General features: G+C 34.1%; 1 protein-coding gene across 1 annotated transcript in view; it reads left to right on the top strand.

Annotated features, from left to right (window-relative positions):
• Positions 1–21,484, top strand: part of MGAT4C (MGAT4 family member C) — a 202,971-nt gene that overhangs the window by 42,815 nt on the left and 138,672 nt on the right. Inside the window, 1 exon segment of the mRNA XM_071423321.1 lies at positions 10,767–10,818. The gene's annotated coding sequence lies outside the window, so the exon portion shown is untranslated.

The following is a 21,484-nucleotide window of genomic DNA, read 5'->3' on the forward strand; positions in this document are numbered from 1 at the left end:
CCATAAGTAGACTGGTCATCAGCTGAAAGGGATTGAACAAAAATGTTTGGACTCACTGGTATTCCCATCAGTTACATTCCAATTTTCTTAAGACAATGAAGAAGGTTGGTAAGACAAGTAATGATAATGATAGTGTCTTGAAGAAATTCCCAGTTGCTATTTGCTTGGCAGGAGCTATGCTTTACTAGAGTGCAGTATGTTTCAGTATAGAGCCACGTGTACTATATTTTAATGGCACTTGATAGATTTTGGTTCAACTCAGAGATCATAGCTGACATTCAGTGAGTAGAAGACAAGATGCTGTTGTGAGTACTTTTAGCTTCTTCCTTAACAGTGTCTACTTAAAACATCTGATGTAACATTTAGCATACCTAAAAGATTCTTCACAATTTTTTGGATACCTGTTCATGAAAAAGGTGAACAGAAATGACCTGATGGACATTAGTACTATCACAAAGACTTTGTACAAATACTATCCACTTCTGTAAAATGCTTTTGCTCTTGAAGTACTGAAGTTTTTGAATTATCATAAACAAGATGATCATAAATACTAGAAGACTCAAGGTCTAATTTACGCGTGAGAAACAAAAAATTGTCTCATTATTTGCTGTGAAATCTCTTGCACTGAAACTTACAGTGTGCATGTAACTTACAGCTGACAGTACTGCAGAGTGAACCTGATCAACACTATTAAATTTGACAATAATTTTGATTAATGGAGATATTTAAGTTTATACATCCTGACAGGAGGGTAAGGGTATGTTGCACATGTTGTCCAATGGAGTGAAGGAAAATTACCTGTTTATTATAGCTATATAATATGTGGCAAATGTGACATCGTTGGAAGGAACATGAATTAAAGAGGATGTGTGCATGTGTGTTTTTGATTTTTTCCAACCTCTTTTGTATGAATTCATACTATTCCATAGTTGTTTTGAAGTTGTAGAAATAAATGGGATTCTATGTGCATCTATTATTCATTATTGAGATGTGTTCATGTCTGAAGTTACATTTAGCAATGCAATTTGTGCCACCCCTCTTAGTATTTATTTTCTCATGACACGTGAATTTTTTCAAACAGGGATAATTCTAACCTCACTTAAGTCCACAGTATTTTAGCTTTGCATAAAGGAGTATATTTTTGTAGTATTCTAAGTCTGATCATGCCTCTCTCTACTTATTAAAAGTAGCCTTCACCTCCTATCCTCTTTACAAAAATATACAGCAAGAGAATAATATAGTACAGGAAAAAAAAAGGTGAAGAAATATTTTATAGATGGGCATTAGGAAGCACAAATGAAAATGGACTGCTAAACATTAAAAGTTCCTCCTCAGCTGATGATTAAATTTAACTGTAACAAAAATTCAGGGCAAATCAACCCTAATTTCATTAAAGAAAACTGTCTCAATAAACAAATCCTCAGAGAGGAAGAGCTACTGAACCTGACTTTTATGATAATTTCTCAGTTACTTCTCACGTCTTCCAAATCATTTCTTTATGCATGTCAACATTTACATGTATATTCAGTCGACAATTAAGAGCTGTGACTCTTATTACCTTTACCTTGGGATTTATAAATCATTAGGTAAAATTACTTTTTCCCTTGGTTATTAGCCTCTCATTTGAAAGTTTTTTTTAACCATGTTATAATTGTAAAAACTGAGAGAGTAAGGTTTGTCTTTTTCTCTAGGTTAAGTTCCTTGGCAAAGAAGACAACCCTGGGGAGCCAGAGTTTGTCTCTGTTAGTTAAATCAAGGATATTGATCATGACCTGAACATAAATGTCTTAAATTTTCCCTGGTGATAACTTCCAAGTAGGATTAATGTTCTTTAGACCTAGCTCACAAGAAATTAATAACTTTTCTTTTTGGCAACTGTAACTTTTAAGTGAGTTGCTAGATATAATCATAGATACCATATAAAAGTTCTTACCAACTTGACTTAATAGAATAGAATAATCTTTATTTTAGCCATACTTTATCAAAATAATACACTTAAATTCTGTGGCTATACTGTATATAATGTAGTTTCAAATATGAAATTAACATTTAACAATATATTAGCAAGTAATAAAGGAGGCTTCTCTTAATGTTATTTAAAAATCTCACTATCAGTGCCTGTGCTTGACCTCCATGACACAACCACCTGAGTACATTATACTGTGCCAGATAATCCATATGTTCTTTTAGATTACTTATTCCTTTCCAAAATGTTAAGTAGCCCTGGACAGTCAGTTTGGCATTCTGATACCACATTCTGAAAAGACATTCATAATTCCTTACAGATATGACTGAAGGCCCAAGTTCCCATGTCCTTTCAGGTCTCATTACCAGCTCTCCCTGTGATGCTACTGCCCCAGTCCTGGAAGAATTTGTTGAAATTCTTTATCAGAAACCCTAACTTTCACAATATTTTTTTTTTCTCACTCACAATGATTTTTATTCTATGAGAACCTCCTACTTTACATATTTGGTCATATAACATCATCTGTGAGGAAAAGCTGAAGGTTTTTTTTCTTTCTTTTGTGTCATTATAGCTTTGTCTTGCCCGGATTTTGTGTTCCCATTTTGTATATACAGAATCAAAATGATTAATCTTTTATCTCCCTAAATTCTCAAACTCTACTCTTATACTCAGAATAAACTCTTCATATGCAAGGAACCAGATCCTGTTTTCCAACTTCTTTTACATATTATAGATATACAGGTTTATGTAGTACTGAATTAAAAACATGAAAAATCATGTGCTTTTATGTTGTTTGTATTTTAACTCTGTTTATACTACCCATAGTAAAACATTGAATTAGATCACTATTCAAAGGCTTCTCCATGCATTTTTCCATGTTTCCATGTATTCTCTGTAACCCCGAAGCAATCAGCTGTTCTCATACATAATGTAGTGTTTGATAAATGGCAGAGTATGGCAGGTATGACAATCCTAGCTCTATCATAACAGCAGGTGCTAGAAGTATCTTATTTTTAGTAATTGATCCAAACCTGAAGCAAACATTCATCTTTCTTCAAAGCTACATGAAAACACTTTAAAACTTTTACTCTTCACGTTATTTACCCCATTCTTAAATAGCATATCACGGCACCACTGATCTGACTTTGATTCAAAATCAAGTGGGTTTCAAATGGCCCATAACTTTCATTCAGGTTCCCACAGTCAAATATATCTATTCATAATCTGTAACACTAAAAATGCTTGATTTCTTTTTCACATTTTTACTGCATTTTATACCATTGAGATATCAAAAAATCTTTCAACTATAGACCTGAATTTGCACTTTTCTGCACTTGTCTGCTTATCTACCTTTCAGGTACTCTGGTAATATTGCACACATTATATTATGTGAAATATAAATGCAAAGTCCGATTAGATGACCAATTATTCCCCCTTTCATTTTTCTACATTAGAAAAAAATTGTTATGATATAAATAACATTCTGTGAGTATAATCACCAAGGAGTAAAATCTATTTTTTTTCATCTTTCTGCATGAACTCATTAAAAATAATAAAAATGGAAGCTTCTACTTTAAGAAGTTGTATTATTTAATCAGAATAAAGCTGGTATATGAAAATCTAAAAAAAATATGACATTTAGTTTTGTGTATTACACCATTCTGCACATTGCTACGTTTGACTGGGTAGTGGATTGTTCGAGAAAAATTGTAAGAATTGTTTTTCTAAGCCGCTCATTGAAATGACATCTAACTTTTTGAGCATAATATTGAGCAATTTCTCCCTTTTGGAAAGCACTAGTGATACCTATATGTCAGTGTCTTCTCAATGAACTGTATAATTATTTTATTGAGGGTTTGGTTTTGGTTTTGTTTTCTTCTTTTATTTTGTGTGTGTGTATATATATACCTACACACCAGTATTATTTAATATGTTTATTGATTACATAGATGGAGGGACTGAGTGCATTGTCAGCAAGTTTGTAGATGACACCAAGCTGAGTGATGTTGACACACCTGAAGGACTGGATACCATTCAAAGACCTGGACATGCTTGAAAAATATGTCCATGGGAATCTTTTGAGATTTAATAAGACCAAGTGCAATGAGCTACACCTGGGTCAGGGCAACTGCCATTATAAATCCAAACCGGGGGATGGATCAAAGGAATACACCATCACCACAGACGTGCATATATACCTGAGATACTGTTAGTTTTTTTCCTTTTTTCTTTCCTTTATTTATAATTTATTCAATTAGATCATATAAAAGTGAGTTGCATACTTTTTATTTTAATATAATCAAAGTCAAATAAGTAGTTTTGTGGAGGGACTACAGAATTCAAACCCATTTTAGTTCTAATTCTGGTAGATATTTTGCTTTGATCCTCTATCCAAAAAGAATATTTTAAAATTATTATTTGCAGCTTCAACTATATAGTATAGTCATTTGCAGTGAGATTTAGAAGTGACGATTTTCCCATGCATTTCTTTGAAAGTTAAAAAAGAAAACTAAAACTTTAATAAATGAGAGATGGGCTTGGGGGGGGCGGGGGGGGGGGGGGGTCGAGGAAGAGAAAGAAATAGAAAAGAGATGAGGGGAAAGAAAAATAGTGACAGGACAGACTAAGGAAAATATCACCATTCTGTGCATCCCAGTGATGTCCTGTTGATCCTCTCCATCTGGTCTTCTTGGCAGTGAGGGTACCCCAAAAAAAAAACCCCACAGAGGCCAATGGATTAATATACATATTAATAAGCCAGGTGGGAATGCCCAGATACCTTTCCTGAGGGGGAGTAATTTTGACACAGTCTCCTGCAGCAGACTTCTGAAGCAGATCTGTTTTTTCACTTTGTATCATGCACAGTCCTGTGCTGCAAGGTCTCTGGAATCTGGAAGCACTTTGGGGGGTCTCTGATGGGTTATGACACCTCCTATGCTGCCTCTCATGTGAATGTCCCATGGATGTGGCCTTCCTGGGGTGGAGTGAGGTATACAGCTCAGACAGTTTGTGTGAGGGACCATGAGTGTTCACTGACTCTGATCAGTGGTTACGACACACATCCAAATTTCTCCTCTCCCCGCCTTGGTTGGTGGGAGTGTGTGCAAACCTGGCCTCAGCAGATGAGTCTGTAGGCTATGGCCTCCCCCACTCTGAACTCTGCTAGACCTGATTTTCAGAGCAGCTGCAGGTTTGGCTTTCTTGTGGATACATTTTTCTCCCTCAGCCTTGTTTGCTTTTTCTTGGACCTGAAATGATTGAATAGTGTCACCTTTACCTTAAGTTCCCTTAGATGTCTTAACTCACAGTCCAAAGTTTCACTCAGGAGGCATCTTTAGGTGCGGGTGGGCTTCAGTGGTCACAGCTTCTTTATAAAGATTTCAAAAGTTCTTCACACCAATGTTTAAGCCATGAACCATAACATTTCAGTCTCTCAGACATCTACTCTGTGGATATTCTCTAAAGGCAATCACTATAAAAATATTCTGACTGTGAATTTTTAACATTATGGAGAACCAGAAGATTTAATTTCCAGTGCATACTTAAATTTTCAGAAACCTTCCTCCAATTTTGGGCTAACAACATGCAAACACTAAATACTTATATTTTAGGGAACAGTGTGAGTTTTTCTAACTTGGTTTAACTTGTTCTAAAATTTCCAAAGAAGTCTTTATGTGCAAAAGGTCATTCAAACTAAAGCTAAAATTAGATATGAAGTTCATTATTTCTTAATTATTTTCTACACATTAATTCAACTAATTCTAGAATCTAGTTTTGTCTTTTCCAACACTGAATTATGCATAACGCAAATTAATTTAAGAATACTTTCAGCAAGTAGAGCTGTCAGTTTGGATGCCATTGTTTTTGTTAAATGGAATTGAGATTAGTAGTCTAAAAGATGTGGAGAGCAGGATCTGTATCATGGGGCAGTTTTTCCTGTTGTTTTAAGAACTGACAGGACTTGGTTCCTGGATAAAATGTTTAGCAAAGTCCCAAGACACCCATAGTCAAAGCAATTCAATCTGCATTCTTGTTGTGCTGTGAGCGGTCATTTCCCCAGTGCTATCAGGCAAGTGTCAGCGGTGACAGCTTTACAAACCATGAACTCCAGTGGAAAAGCGCAGTTACTTATCTGGCTTCATCATACACAGAAAACAAGGCTGAGTCAGACATTTCCAAACTCTGTGTTTATATCAAAGTACTCATGGAAAACCTTAGTAGCTTTTTTTCCTCTCTTGCACCCCAAGTATTTGTTGTACTGTTCACAATATCAAATGTTGTCTGCTTGTAATTACGAAGTATCCAGTAATCCTGGTTTAAGATGCTCTCACTTTTTCTTTCCATTCCACACCACTGTTTGCTGTTCCATCCATACTGCTTGTGGCTCCTTAACCAGCCACAATTTGTTGGCAGCAGCTACTGGTGGAGTCATTTGGTGAGTGGGAACAGCAAACTGATTCAGGTTTTAAAATGAGTAATCCCACCTTCTGTCCTCATTACAAAAAGGACATGGAATAGTTTCAGTTGGTATTTCCACCAAACGCTCCTTATCATGAAATCACCTCTTGACGCTCACAATGTTTTGGTTTCATTAAAAAGCCAAATTTATTTGGAGAATATGAAGAGGCAATGTTTATTTATTTTTAGCAAGGAAGCTGATGAAACAAAAATAAATGCTTCATTGTATAAAATTGTTTCAAAAACATTGAGCATCTTAAATGCATAAGTAAAGAAACAAGTCAGAGGGAAAGGTGCAGAACTAAGGATCCAGTGACACATTTCTGACTCACATACTCTAAAGCAGCTGTCTTCTACACATGACATGTTTTGTTGAGTTCTCCTGTAGCTGGTGTCAATTTCTGAATTTGCAGCTAATTATTCCATTGCATACAAATTGTGAATAATGGGTGGTACTATAAACACAAAATGTTTTGATTTTTGCTCTTAGGAATAAGTGCTGCAAACAATGGAAATCAGATATTTGTGAAAAAAACCCAAAACATTTAAGGAAGATGAAAATATATTTGTGAATATGACCATGTTTCTATGTTGCATGACATATACATCTTTGGTTTTGCTTACTAATTGTATAAATAATTGTGCATAACAGAAGAAGAAAAAAATCCAACAAAATATCACTTTTTTAACAAATGAAAGCCAAAGAGAAAAGGGTGTAAGTATATATAAGTATTTCCATCCTACAAGATATTCTTCATTTTACCTATGACAAACAAGCTCTGAGAAATTTCTGTGTTTATCAATAACTACATTACAAAGTAGCTACCTTTAAAGGCAAGATATCTACAAATATCTCCAATAGCATTATAAATACAAGAGGGTTTTACACACATGCTGGTAATGGAAACCATATTTAATATTTTCAGGGTGTTTGGATATTAAAATGAAAATATTCCCAGTAATGTTCACAAAATCAAAGCATTAAAGAATGAAATATTTTTTATAAATGACCTTTATGATTGATCATAAATGGAGGATTAATGCTGTGGAATCAATCTTAATCTGAATTCTATTTTAATTCTATTCTATTACATGTGTATTTATAAATATTTTTTTTACATTCCTGACATTTTACTAAACTAAGTAGTTTAGTAAAGTTACTTAAAAAGTTGTTGTACAGAACAGGAGACAATCTTCTGTCATTAAAAAGCAGAAGAAATTGCATTCAAATGAAAAAATAAATCTGAATTTTTAGGTCATTCTATTAAATCAGGTATAAAAGAAAAAGGAGCTAAATAAGAACAATTGAAAGTCTGTGCTGAGTAGCTCAGCCTGGGAAATTGTTCTTAATTGAAACAATTTCCTTTTCAATAGCAAAATCATTTACTTCCTGGAACTGAACAAAGTCATAATTTTTGCTCCAAGGAATTTGTGAAGATCAAATCATACCATGAATCACTTACTGAAATTACAAAGTAATTAATAATATGACTTAGGCTTCATTTTAATATCTGTTCCCTTGAGGGAGTTGTCAGAGTGCTGGACATCTCTCATCTGTTTTTTTCTGTTGGGGGTTTCTTCTCCAGCAATTTTTAATGACATAATATTTTCATGAAAGGCAGATACTGATATTCATGAACATAGTTTGCCTTGAAATGTAATTGAAGTCCTGCCTTTTATCCTGTTTGACCACTTTTCTGGTACTTCTATATAATGAAAGCAAATTTTACCTGGAATATGCCTACAATGTCTACCAACGATTTTTACTCAAAAATCTAATAGATCTAATAGTACTTGAAGCTGTCATTCAGGTGTAAGACCATCTTTTGCTCCTTGTATCCATTTTCACAAATGTGTATTGGTAGAAAAATTCAATAAATTTAATTGTGGTATTTTATATTAATTGAAGAAAATACTATGGAGAGAAGAACAATGCAGTGGAAGGACTTTAGATCATAAATGTGGATATATGTTGTTTACATTGCTGGTCCCCAAATATGGAATATATTATTAAGCTGCATGGTTATCTAGTTTTTGCAGTGACTAGAAAGAGTTGTCAACATAACAGCGTAGACTGGAATGATTTTTAGACTAAGATATGATAGGAAAGGGTTGGAAAAGGTAGAGAGAGTTCATCTGGGCTCTTTGAAGCCTTCTAGTTATTTATGCTTCACAAAATTACTATTAAAAAAAACAGTGATCATTCCAAGACCATTGTTAGATTTGAGGTTTTATAATGCAGCTCTCTGGATACTCTTGATTCATAAATTCACCAATTGATTGGTGAATTAACCAATTAACTCTCTCTGGTTACTCTTGATTCAAAATTCACACATACCATGCTACTGTTGATGTAAGGGTAACAACATTTTGCATCTTTTCTACTGCCCTGCTCTTCTGGTATACCACTAGGTATGTGTAGCTACTTATTTCTTTATATATTCTATTCAATACATGTGTATAAAAGATACATTCAAGACACGTAGGATTATTTCCATTTACAATAAAAGTAATTTAAATAATTGCATATAATATTTTAAATGAGATCATGTAATTTGTAATTGAACATGTATATAAGGAAGTTTGTTTATTTCTTTTATCTATACCATAAAACTAAAATAATATCTAGGTAGTCTATGCCCTCATAGGGCAAGGATTATTCAAAAGAGAATATATTTCTCTCAACTCTATAGGACTTAAACTTACATTTATGTTTTTTTACCTTTGTAATTTATAACGGAAGCTGAAATCTTGAAAGCTTTATATCCCTAATATTCAATATACTTTATATTCTACATATCTTTGTGATTGGAGGAAGAAATAGTAGAATAAAATATACAACCCAGGCAGACAGCCCTTAGATGTATTGGAGAAAAAAACTAAAATTAACTGTAGAATGGAAATGTATGGCTCCAAAAATGCACCATTTACTGAAAACATCTATTGTAAAAGTTTTATATCACCCTATTTCTGTATATTTCTAAATTTATGTTCAGATGGGTTATTTTCAATAAGCTAGGCTAGCTTTGGCAGACTCATCTATCAGTTTTGTTTCTTTCCTTGGCCACAGGTGTAATCCAAGGCTAGTGGTTTTCTGTATAGGTGCATGATGATACCTTGATTACTTTCTCTGTCAGAAGTTAAAATAAAGCCTTAATCTATATATGGAAAAGTTCATATTGTTTGAATAGAAATCTTGTTAAAATATTTACATGTGAAGTTAAGTAATCAGTTCTAATTTCATCTTTTGTTGTTTTGCTGTTTCATTGTCTTTTGAAATATTACTGTCTAAAATATATAGCTCTAGAAGAGTTTCTGGTATGTGGCATGTTGATGGTATTGCAGAAGTAATACAGGTCAACTTCAGGCTGAATTTGTGCAGGCAAACTGTCAGTGCTGACTAACAATCAGTTAAGGTTGGTACATGTGCAGGTTCTCAATGACAATTTGTACCTACCAAGAAAGATGTGATTAGAAATAACTGGCAAATTAAACTATAACTCAGACAGTTATGCCTGTTTCCTCTGATGCTTTCTTGCAAATGCATACATGCAAATAGCAAAATTAGATCTCAAATTAGAATTCATGTTGCTGTCATGCCAGATCTTAAGAGTCATTTTTTGGCTGTTGATTCTTTGGATTTTTTTTGTTTGGTTTTTTTTCAGTCCTCTTTTAGACATAGAAGAGTTTGCTGCAGGGGTATTCATTTGTGGTTTGTCTCTCTGTTTTTAAGTACTCAGTCATTAACACACTCTGTAATAGAAGTAGATTGTCTGTCCGTGCACAATGTTTAACCAACTGTGCTTAAAAAATTCAGCCCTGTTTACCTTCGGAAATTTGAAAAAACACTGCTGTACCTTTTTTTTTTTGCAATCTATCCTGTTTGGTTTACAGTTCTAACACAGTTCTTTACTGTTAATGTTGCTCCGTGAATGACTGAATGCAACTGATATATAAATATTTTGTCCTTTAAAAATATTACCCTGAATCTCCAGCCTAACACTGACAGGATGGCCTGTATGGGGGCATGGTTCAAATAGTTTAAGAGTAAACACATTCGTTTGAATGTGACCCATAAGTGTTCAGCAGGCTCAAAGGGCTCCCATAGCAGGAGGAAAGTACTCAATTTTCAGAAGCTCAGTGCACCAGATATATCTGTAAGTAGCAGAAATGCCTGTCTAGGGGAGAAGTTCCCTGAAATCACCACTCGGACAGGGGAGGGTTAGATTACATCTGCTCAGTTGTAACTGACAAAATTTATCCTCTTTTATGTGCTGAAAAACAAAGAATCAAGAGTTGAACTTTGTAGTACAACTAATGCAATGCAGTCTATATTTTTCAGCAGCTCCCCACGGCTAGATTCAGATATGCAGTGGAAAACCACAGGAGGACTGGTGAGCAGTTAAAGATTTTACTTCCTTTTAGCACCTTTGTGGCAGGAGGCTAGAAGGTGATATTTTTATTATACATGAGGAAAGTTAGAGAGATTGGCCTGGTCATTACTGATGAGTCTAGCTTGAAAAGCAAGCTGAAGGAAATGCAGGCAGTAGCGAGGGACAGTTTGCTTCACAGTAAAAAGAATGGATTACAATTTGTTGCTTGTTGTGTGCTTCTACAGTTGTAAAAGTCTGTTTATCACTATAAAAACAATTTCTGAAATACCAGTGAAGTACAGTAGTGGTTTCACTGATAATGCAAAAGCGTTCATGTGTTTCTAAAGGTAGATGCTTAGGCATGACAGCAGATATTTCAGATCTGTGAGTCTTGAAACACAGAGGCAAGCATTATTTCATTAAGAACATTCAGAGGACCTAAAATCTATAGTTATATCCCAATATGAATACCATGAGAAAGTTTAAATCAAACTAAAGAGAAAGTTTTGTCTTGTGGTTCATAGCTCATGTACGAAAGCCATCTATTTTTACAGGCACCCAAATGCTGTTTTAAAGACACTCCAGCAGTTGTTTAATGCAGTTTCCTAGTATGAAATAAACTAATTTACATATAGATTAAGAATCTATTTATGGCATCTGTGATACAACAAACAAATTTGGGGGTCACAAAATCTTTATTGTATCTATTCAGTGCTATTTGATTTCTGTTTGCATTATAGTCCCATTAATGTTACTACTTTAACATACAGCATACGTCAAACATTTCTTACCAAAATGGCCTGAATTCATGAAAACCTTATCAATAGTCAAGTGTTAGCTTTAATTACTTAATCTAAATATACTTTGAGACTTAAACAAATTGGGGCATCACATATTGCAATTCTACTGCCTACTGGAGAAATATCAGACATATGTTCTCTATTATAAAAGCAGTCACAGTGTCACAATATTGAAACTAATATATAAACATAGTTATATGCAAACTACAAGTGCATTTAAATGGTAGGATTTTTTTAAATATAAAGCAGAAAATACAAAGAAGGTTTCAGCTTTGAGTTTGCTACATTTTCCAAACTTTATGATCAACACTGAAAACTAAAGTTTTCAGCTGTTAGGATAATTACCTTTGTATCCTGAAGCCATTCTTTTAAGTAAAATGTTTCTGAAGAATCTGAGGAGTCCATAAGAATGATGTATGTGGTCACATATTCCCATTGCTAGAGAATGAAAAGAAATTTCTTGCAGAATTTGTTGATAATACTAATTTTATTTTAGTTGATGTTTCTTCTTTAACTTCAACAGTTTAGTACATTTTAAAAAATTTATTTTATTGTTTAAAAGCAATATAATTGCTCTTTCATATAGTTACTTTTTTATTTGATTTCTCTACCTTATTATGCCACGTGTTCCATATATTCTCTGTTGGAGATTCTATTCTGCGTGCTTCATTTTTTTAATTCAATTTTCTATTAAATATATTCTGTTAATGCTATTGATGTGTGAAACTCTTAACCTTTGAACTGGCTGACTTTGAGATTTAATGGTGCATGCTTAATATAGAATTAACATCGGTTTTTGCATTTAATATAGAATTTCTAGGTAATCTATCAGTTGTGGTATCTCTTCTTGCTTCAACGGTGTGTATGGAAATATTTGTCCTCCTTTGTCAAGTTTTTGGGGTTTTGGTTTTTTTTTAAGAGAAGCCCGCTTTTGCTATGTCTCTAAATTAAGAGAAGAAATTAGTATTTTGAATGTGAACATAAGTTTCTGAAATTTAGGAGAGTTTTCTATTCTCAGCAGGGAGAATGAGGCTGATTTATTGAGTCAGCCTATATGATGGGGCATGGGCAAGTATGCAGCAGTAACTAGGAGAGAGGCAAGTTTGGAAACTAAACTGATTGAAAAACTTAATCTGAGAAGGCAACAACTAAGACATTTGATCTGAAGATGCTAAAGCTATAATAAGACTGCAGTCATGTAGCTAAGGGTCACATTACAAAGCATCTACCAAAGACTACTGAAATAATACTGTGCAAGGGTCTTTGAATTGTCTGAACTTCAAACAAGTGAAATGTTGTTTCTATGATGGTTTATTTATGTAGTAAACAGCATACTTTATAAGACTAAACTCTATTTTTAAATTTTTTTTCTTTTTTTAATAAAATCTAGAAATGTATAGTTTTTCCAAGTCTTTTTGCTTAGAAGATACCATTTGCCTATCTTCTTTCTTCAATTTACTAGGAAATGCAATGACTTTGGATTGTTTTTCTGCCTGCTTGGAATCAAAAGTAAAACCTGTTTCACGAATTCAGTAGAGCACTTAATTAACTCTCTACTAACATCCAGACTAAAGAAAGCATGGAGGATCTAACAAATGATACCAGTTTTTCAATTCCACAAGGGAGGACCAAGCAGGTTCAAACGGAAGAAAAGTTAGGGAAAATCATCCATCTATCCCTAACATATTTAGACAGGGAGATCTAGAGCATGAAGAATATGTAAGTTCCTTAGAAGGATGACTAGCTGTCATCATAGTGATGTGAAAAGAAGCAGAAGAGTGTTTTAGAAGATTTATGTAGCAATTTAGTTTAAACTCTGATAATCTGGATTGAGCAGACTCCATTTCCTGAGAGAAACTACAAGTGTATAGGAGAGAGAAAAACAAAAAGGAAATTAAAGGAGAAACTCCCCACCCCTCCACCCCCCTGCCAAACTCTGAAAAAAACATGCCCAAAACACATTCCTCTTGTAAAATCACCAGCTGGACTTTTTTCATAGAAAGAGGGGTAAAGGTACTTTTTGTCTTTCAAAGAACTCTGATTATGATACCTACTAGGTGATGTATTGCTCCCCACAATAGTTTTCAGCAGTAGTCACTGTAAGTCTCTGAAATCAAGGAGGTACTTTGTCTGATGTTCATGCCTATGAGGTACTTCAAAACAAAGCTGTTACAAACACAAGGTCTAATATTGTTATACACCAGTCCCCAGGAAAAATGCTCTGCTCTTGCCAATGTACACACACATGCCATGTCTTTTTCATGACACGTGCCCTATCACATTTCCTCTAGAAATATGCTCACTGGAGAATAAGAAGAGGAATGTTTAGTGATTTATGATTAAAATCAGAAATACCAAAATGGAATCTTGTTGCTTTGCAAAAAACCTGTTCTTTAAGAAGGGGAAGACTGGTTTGCGATATGAAAGGGTTAAAAAAACCAGCTACACAAAATGCAGACAATGCTGAGAACTTGATTGCTTCTTAACATCACAATGCAGCAGTTTGGACCTGGCTTGTTTAATATTTCACATGAAGAATCCTCAGAGACTGACTTGACAGACACAGCATTTTTGGAGTAAACCAACAACTTCAAAAGCAGAAAGTCACCACTCCAGATGGTATGTACACAGAAGTGTAAAAAAGCCTAACTGTGCAGTGACTGAACTGACAATAGGAAGATACAGTCCCTTACTCTAAGCAGCCAAATGGCTCAAGTGTTTGCTAAGCTAAAATTGTAGCTGTGCACTGATTTCACTGAATCATGCAGAATTGTCGAGTTTGGAAGGGACCTCTGCAGGCCACCTGATCCCACCCTGCTGCTCAAGCAGGGCCACATAAGGTCAGTTGCTCAGGACCATGTCCAGATGGTTTGTGAAGATCTCCAAGGATGAAGACTCCACAAGTGCTCTGAGCAGTGTGTGCCAGTGTAGAATCACTACACAGTAAAACAAGTGGGTTTTCCATCTGATTCCATCCATGTTAAGATGGAGTGGATTCTCCTGTGTTTATGTCCATTTGCCTCTTGTTCTCTTTTAATTATGAGTTTAGCTACATATTTTATCCTTAAATGTTATAAATGTTCTCTGGGACATTTTAAACCAGTCAAGTCTTTACATCAATATGGGACAACTTGCTGTTCAAAAAATAATTAAACATGGGACTTAGAATATCATGAAATAATGAAACATACCCAACATAGACAACATATGTTGTCTACAAAAAAAAACCAAAACTAAACATCTTTCACTCAGTTCTTTATTTAAATTGTAGATGTCAAAAATGTAATGAATAAAAGAAATTTAGGAACATGCTGTATTCAGACTTGTAAAGAAAAGTAAAAGTAAGAGCCTGTAAAGAAAGTAAAATACTGATGGAAAGAGAGGCAAGGAAGATATAGATATAACTCTCTCTATATATAAAATACATATAAAAGTATGTAAAAATACTTTTTTTGGTCTATGCTGCTAACTACATCTCTTAACATGCCCAGTTCCAAATGTCGCATCTTTATCTAACAATCAGGGTGAAGGGGTTTTCAACAGCAGTGAGTTTCTATAACTCCTTCTATTGATTGTTCAGTTAAAAGAGATAATGAGAGAATTTTTAAACATGTTGAATCATTGGGTGGATCCAAATCTCTGTTTCTGGGAAAATGTGTTATTCAGATGGCTAATATTGTGTGTACCAGACAAAATAATTTGGAGTGGATTTTTTTATTCTTGAAGGCAATACTTTTACACTTGGCCAAGCACCGGAAACTCTTAATTTCTGGTTTACTGGTGTTATAACTTGTATCATAAAATATCACTTACAGACTGCAATTTTTTTGCTTCCCTTTGTCTTTTATTAGAAAAAAATGGGTTTTTCTTTGGCCAAATATGATCATTATATTTAGATTCCTGGTGTGAAGCAGTTGTGAATTTCTTATTCTCAATAACAAAGTCAGTGATGTATATCTATACAGATATATAGATATATAGTATAGTAAAGTGTCTTGGTTTGAAAAGATAGGTGTCCACTAAGTAAGGCAAAAGTCTCTCTTGAAAATGTAAACCCTTCCCTCTGAATTATTATAATTTTGAAATAAAGGTCTCTCAGGCAAAGATATGGGAGTAGGATTAGCAGTTCTTTATTAGGAAAAATAAAAAAAATGCAGTAATACAAAACAACACTGACAGAGTCAGAATGCAACCTGACACCCTGTGGGTCAGAGTGCTGGTAGGAGTCCAATTGAATGGTGGCTGCAGTCCTCCTGGCGTGGCAAATGTGGTTCTGTTGAACCAGTGATCTGTAGAAGGGTGTAATTTTACTCTGAAGGTCCAGTGGTGGTGCAGATGGGCCTTATCTTCCTCTGGGAATCCAGTGGGAAAAGGCTGCCTGTGGTGTTCCAAATCTCAGATTATAGTCAGGGTAATGCTTTGCTCCTCCCCCTGGGCAGAGCATCCCACAATGGGATGATGTAATTTTATCAGTCATGCAGTGGGACTCAAGGGCCCATGAACAGGAGATATTTCCCAGAGGGAGGATGGGTTGTGGAAGAGATAAAGAAAACTGCCCCACCTGATTTTAACAGGCGGCCCATTAACAGAAGATAACTGCCCCACCTCTAACAGATACATACATACCCCCGGCCACATCTTGCATTTACAACCTCAGACATAAAGTTAGAAGTTTTTTACATGTAAGATGGAAAAAAATGTCATTTCTTTATTACTATGTAAATATGAGGGGTTTTTACAAATCACTTAACGTTTGATAAAAATGGAGTCAGGCCAGAAAGTAAAAAAGAAAGAAAGATGTCCAAACTGTTTGTTCAGTAAACTGAAATTGAAGATTGAAAATGGAAAACTTTGATTTTATTCTATGTCAAAGGGCGTATTTTAGCTTTTTTTTTTAAGACAAGTTTTATGAAATATTTATCTTAGAAATGGATTGTTTGCTTACTCTGCTTCTTGTTCACCCCAATCTTCTGATGTAATTACTGCTTAAGAAGGCTAAGTTAAGAACATAGTATTATATATTTGAGAGTATTTATCCTCATATATTACGCTCAGGAAAGGCTGAAATACATTTTCAGCAACAGCCACTTGATGTACTGTGCAAACAAATACTTCATGTGACCTTTCAGAGAAAAAATATTTCGTGATTACTATAGACATCCAATTAAAACAAATAAACAAACAAACAAAAAAAACCAACAAAAAATTCAAATTCTTTACATAACTTTCACTTTCTCAATGACAAGCTAAAATCCTGTTGCCCTGTAAGATGATAAGTCAGTCTCAGACAACCCCAGCTTGCCACAGTATGAGGTGCTGTAAAAAGAATACCACTGTTGTAATAAATGTCCTCATATATGAAACATGAAATATGAATTGACCTATTTTATACTCACAAGCTAAAAATCTTGTGTTTCTAAGCTTTAGTTAATTCAGTCACTAAGATGTTCTGAAAACCCAAAGGAGCTTAAGTCCAGGATTTACATGTCTAAAGTGGCTCATGATTATTTCAGGATAAAATAGCAAATACCCTGCCACAATCGTTTTTTCAAGTCCCTACAAGGTAATTCCATCCTTAACCAGAAGGAGAAAGTAGAGTAAATTAGGGAGTTTGTGGGTGAGTTTACAAACCTGTTCATGCTAAGCAGATTTTGTTGCACAGTTCAATTTATGATTCAATACACAGAGTAGTGAAGAACATAACAGCATAACTATCCATGAGGATACTCACACTGTCTCATTCAGAGAAACATTTACAGATGATGGTTAAGTATTATTTGGATAAAAATGCTTGGGGATTTGTGATGGTTCTGGTTTTATTGATTGGAGGATGATACTGATGTTGCTACAATTCCCCCAGTAAATTAAATCACCTAGACCAAAATGAGGCTTTGAATCAAAAAAAGAGGTTTCCATTTTTTCAGAGAGTGAATGCTATGCTTTTCACTGATTAATAAGTAGAGTTGAATACCTAGAAGAAATTTAGAAAACAAATTTTAGGTAAATCTCTGAAGTTTTAATTTGTACTTGGACTGTGAGCAGTGTATAAGACAAAGGAAGAATCAAAAATGCTAATTATTTTTCATGATTTATATAATTGTGAAGGGAAAACCATAATGAAATCAAGGTGCTGTGCCTCATCAGAGCTGTGACCTGATTTCAAAGATCACCTCTGATTCTCTTGAACATTCTCCTTTTATTGAAAGCTTTAACTTTCTGAAGTGCATGGTGGCTACAGCTAAAGGACACTTGAGTTAAAACAGGAGAAGAAGATATAGAAAGCAAATAATGTTTGCATGTTTAGTAATTAAGTAGTGCAAGACTAAATATGCACAGTTAAAATTTTTGGAAAAGTCATCTAATATTGCACCCATTTCATAAAACTATATAAAAAAAGCAATTGTTGTGCATATTTTTCATATCAAAGGTAGAATCCTGTGTCTAACCTTGAGTTCATTGTTTTCTGGATCTAATTGACCCTTAAGTATTAATACCAATATTAAAATATGTCATAACAATATAGACAGAAAAAGAAAGTGTCTCCTTCTTTGCACTGATTGATCTAAAAAAAGAACTTTGTCCATCATGTAGCCACAATATACCCTTAGCTGGAACAACAACAGAGTTAACAACAGGGTGAATGTTTTTCACTTTTCCTAGATAATGAAAGTTTTAAAATCCCTATTATCAAAGTTCATTTTGTTGTTTAAGAATACAGGACAGCAAAAACACAAGGGAAAAAGAAAATAAGACAATCATTCTGCAAGACTAGAAAAAAAGCTGGATGAGAATTTATTTTACAAATCTTTAGAAATATTTTTCTTTCTTACTTCTGGGTGTTCACATGTCTGTAAGACAGTTGCATACTCTTAAGTATGTTTGTATATAAATGCCATCAAGACAGAAACTTCAAAAATATTTTACGAATAACATAGTCATCACCTCACTTCAGATGTTTTTGCTTGGTCTTTGAAATCGGTATGATTCTGCTGACGTTATAAGAGCTATGTTTTGTTATTTATTTTCATGAGCAAGCTGGTCTTCCTAAAGTGAACTAAGTTCTTTGCTAGTTACATGTACAGTTACAAACTAGTATATGTCCCCAGATTCTTTTATTTTCCATTCAGACATCTTTTGCCATATTTTTTGATTAACTCTGTGCTCATGTTTTTCTTTTTATTTTAAAGAAATAAAAATAATTGTTAGAATAAAAAAATATAGTAAGCCTCTGTGAATGAAGTCATCATATACTGTAACTTTTTGTATAAGTACTGTGCCAAACTGTAGTGCCAGAGAGAAATTTAGTGGAATACAGATTTAGATACAATTGGCAGTTAGCTCGACATGCTTGCTTCTTCTTGCAGTATAATATGCACTAAGTACCACTGGTAGAGGTTTATTTTGTTTTATGCTGCTTTTTTTAACCATATCTGTGAGAAAGAGAGAGTAGAACAAGTTTTCTTTCCTTGTAAAGCCTCCAAGCTTCAGAAACTGAGTGTCATTAACAGTGATAGGAGAAACCTTCAAGAAAAAAATTGCCACTTGAAGCTAATGAATGCACCTACTCATTTAGAATGCTTTGCTCACAACTTAGAAGCTCTCATTCATTGTCTTTTTTTTTCATTATACCCTGGTCTTATTTCAAATCCATCCCAAAGTAATTTTTGGTTGTCCTGTTGTTCTCTCTAACCTTGTGACCAGATGTAACACTGCATGTTTTCCCAAAAAAACTTTTAAGCACTCTCTCTGACACAGTCTGAGCCCCAAATGCACAGGCCCGGGTAATTCCATTCATACATGCATGTATACACATGGTTTGTATTCACAAGCTTTGGCATTTTTACTGCTCTATCTGTGTACTCTTGTAGCCATGTGATTTCCTAATGATATAAAATTTCTAACTCATATTGATCCTACCTCCTAATGCCCTTCATTACATCCTTGGGGGTCAGTGTGCTCCTCTTAGAATACATTAGTCATTCATTACTAACATCATAAAAGCCCTGCAGTCCTACAAGAGAAGAGTCTTTCCTTTTACCTTTCTGCTCTCTCACTAATAATAGATAACTCCCAGCTGCTATTTCATTTTTCTTCTGTCATGAAAGCTGTAACTACATTATTAAAATGGCATGCAGCTCTAAAACTACTATCAATTACACTAATTAAGGTCAAATAGAATTGAATAGCACTCATTGTGGAAAACAATGAAAGCAATGTAAACCTCTATTAATTTATTTTAAATCATATGTACATATGACAGTTTCTACACATCTTCTTATTAATTATTTTTAGGTAGTCTCTTACAATGACTTCTGTAGATGCATTTTGCTCTTTTCCATCTGAGAACAAAAGACCCAGATGGAAATTTTTATTTTTATTTTAACTGTGTAAGTAGAAATTACGTCTTTTTTTTAAAAAACTATTTTCTTGGGTTTTGTTTGTGTAAAGAAAGAACATCATGAATTTTCAACATTTGCAATCCCTGAAGCTACAAGGAGGATAACAAGTCAAGGAGGACTTAACACATCTGTAAGAAATATGTTCTAACTAGGTCTAAAATCCAGTTTTACAATGGAAAAATGCATGTTTCCTCTCAGTAGCTGTCCCTCAGTACTGTCAATCTGAAAGACACACTGTAGGAAATTACATTTAGTGGAAAATAATATATATATTCTAAGAGACTTTTTGAAGGAAATGAATGTTCTGATTTCTGTTTTCTATCATGCAAATTATTTTCATTCTGAATGAGAAGCTGTTGAAATTTTGCTAAAGGAATTAAAAAAAAACAAAACAAAACAAAACAAACAATCTGACTTTAAATATTTCAAATTACTTATTAAAAAATGATGGCATTTTCATCTCTTTACTGAGAGATCCTATCTAAACCATGATATCTCTCCTCACCTGCATGCAGTCATCTTTGAGTAAACAGTCATTCTGCTTAACCAGCAGGGGACTGCAAGGAAGATATTTTTCATTTTAAAGGATACTAGAACATGTTTCCTCTCTTGGTATCAGCAGTGCTCACTCCTGGCCATCGCAGTGAATTGCTGTTTTCCTGCATGTCTGTGAGTGGGGTTCTTGAACGCAGCTGAAATAAATTATTTATCATTGAAAGTTACTGTGCACAAAAAATATCATCCTTGAACACAATAATCTTGATGAACAGTTCTTTAAATACAAAGCAAGGCTACTTCCAAGTACAAAACAGTGTTTCACAATGGAAAATAAGAAATACCAAGAAGAACTCCCTTCTTTTTAAGCTTTTGAAGCACAATCATTGCCTCTTTATGAGTGTTTCTAACTAGTGCTTCAAGGTGTTGAATAATGCAAACAGAAGGAGAATGAGAGTGAGGGGTCTAAAAGAGCTGCTTGAGAGAATGAAGGATCATAGGCTGCAGCAATGACTCATTGTAACACAAAATGCTCTGTGGTTAAATTATTCAGACTAGACAGGGTGTTATAATTAAAAGTAGTTATCATTCCTCCCTGATAACATCCCAAAGAACTTTTCTTAATGAACAGGATCATTTCATTAACATATTTTTGTGATTAAAAATTTAGAAATATCTTCCTTTAAATTTCTTCTAAATGACCCCAAATTAACCTACAGAGACATTTCACTCATAAGAGATGTTTTGGTACACAGTGAAAGTTTCAAATGAAATTTTGGCACAGCCTCATTTAATCTACAGACACAACTGAATTTCAACAATTAAAAGTTGCACTAGTTTAAATAAATCTGCTGGATATTCAGCCTCACCTAACTTGAAGGCAATAACTAACATTTTGTTATTGATTATGTGTTCCCTAGCACATTGAGGTAAAGCTAAATAAAAAGGTTGAGAATTTCTATATTAGTATACTAGTGTATTTTATACTAGTTT

Source organism: Agelaius tricolor, unplaced genomic scaffold (assembly GCF_023055355.1).
Source record: "Agelaius tricolor isolate 1412-34295 unplaced genomic scaffold, bAgeTri1.0.p SCAF_3, whole genome shotgun sequence".
In the NCBI taxonomy this organism is placed as follows: Eukaryota; Metazoa; Chordata; class Aves; order Passeriformes; family Icteridae; genus Agelaius; species Agelaius tricolor.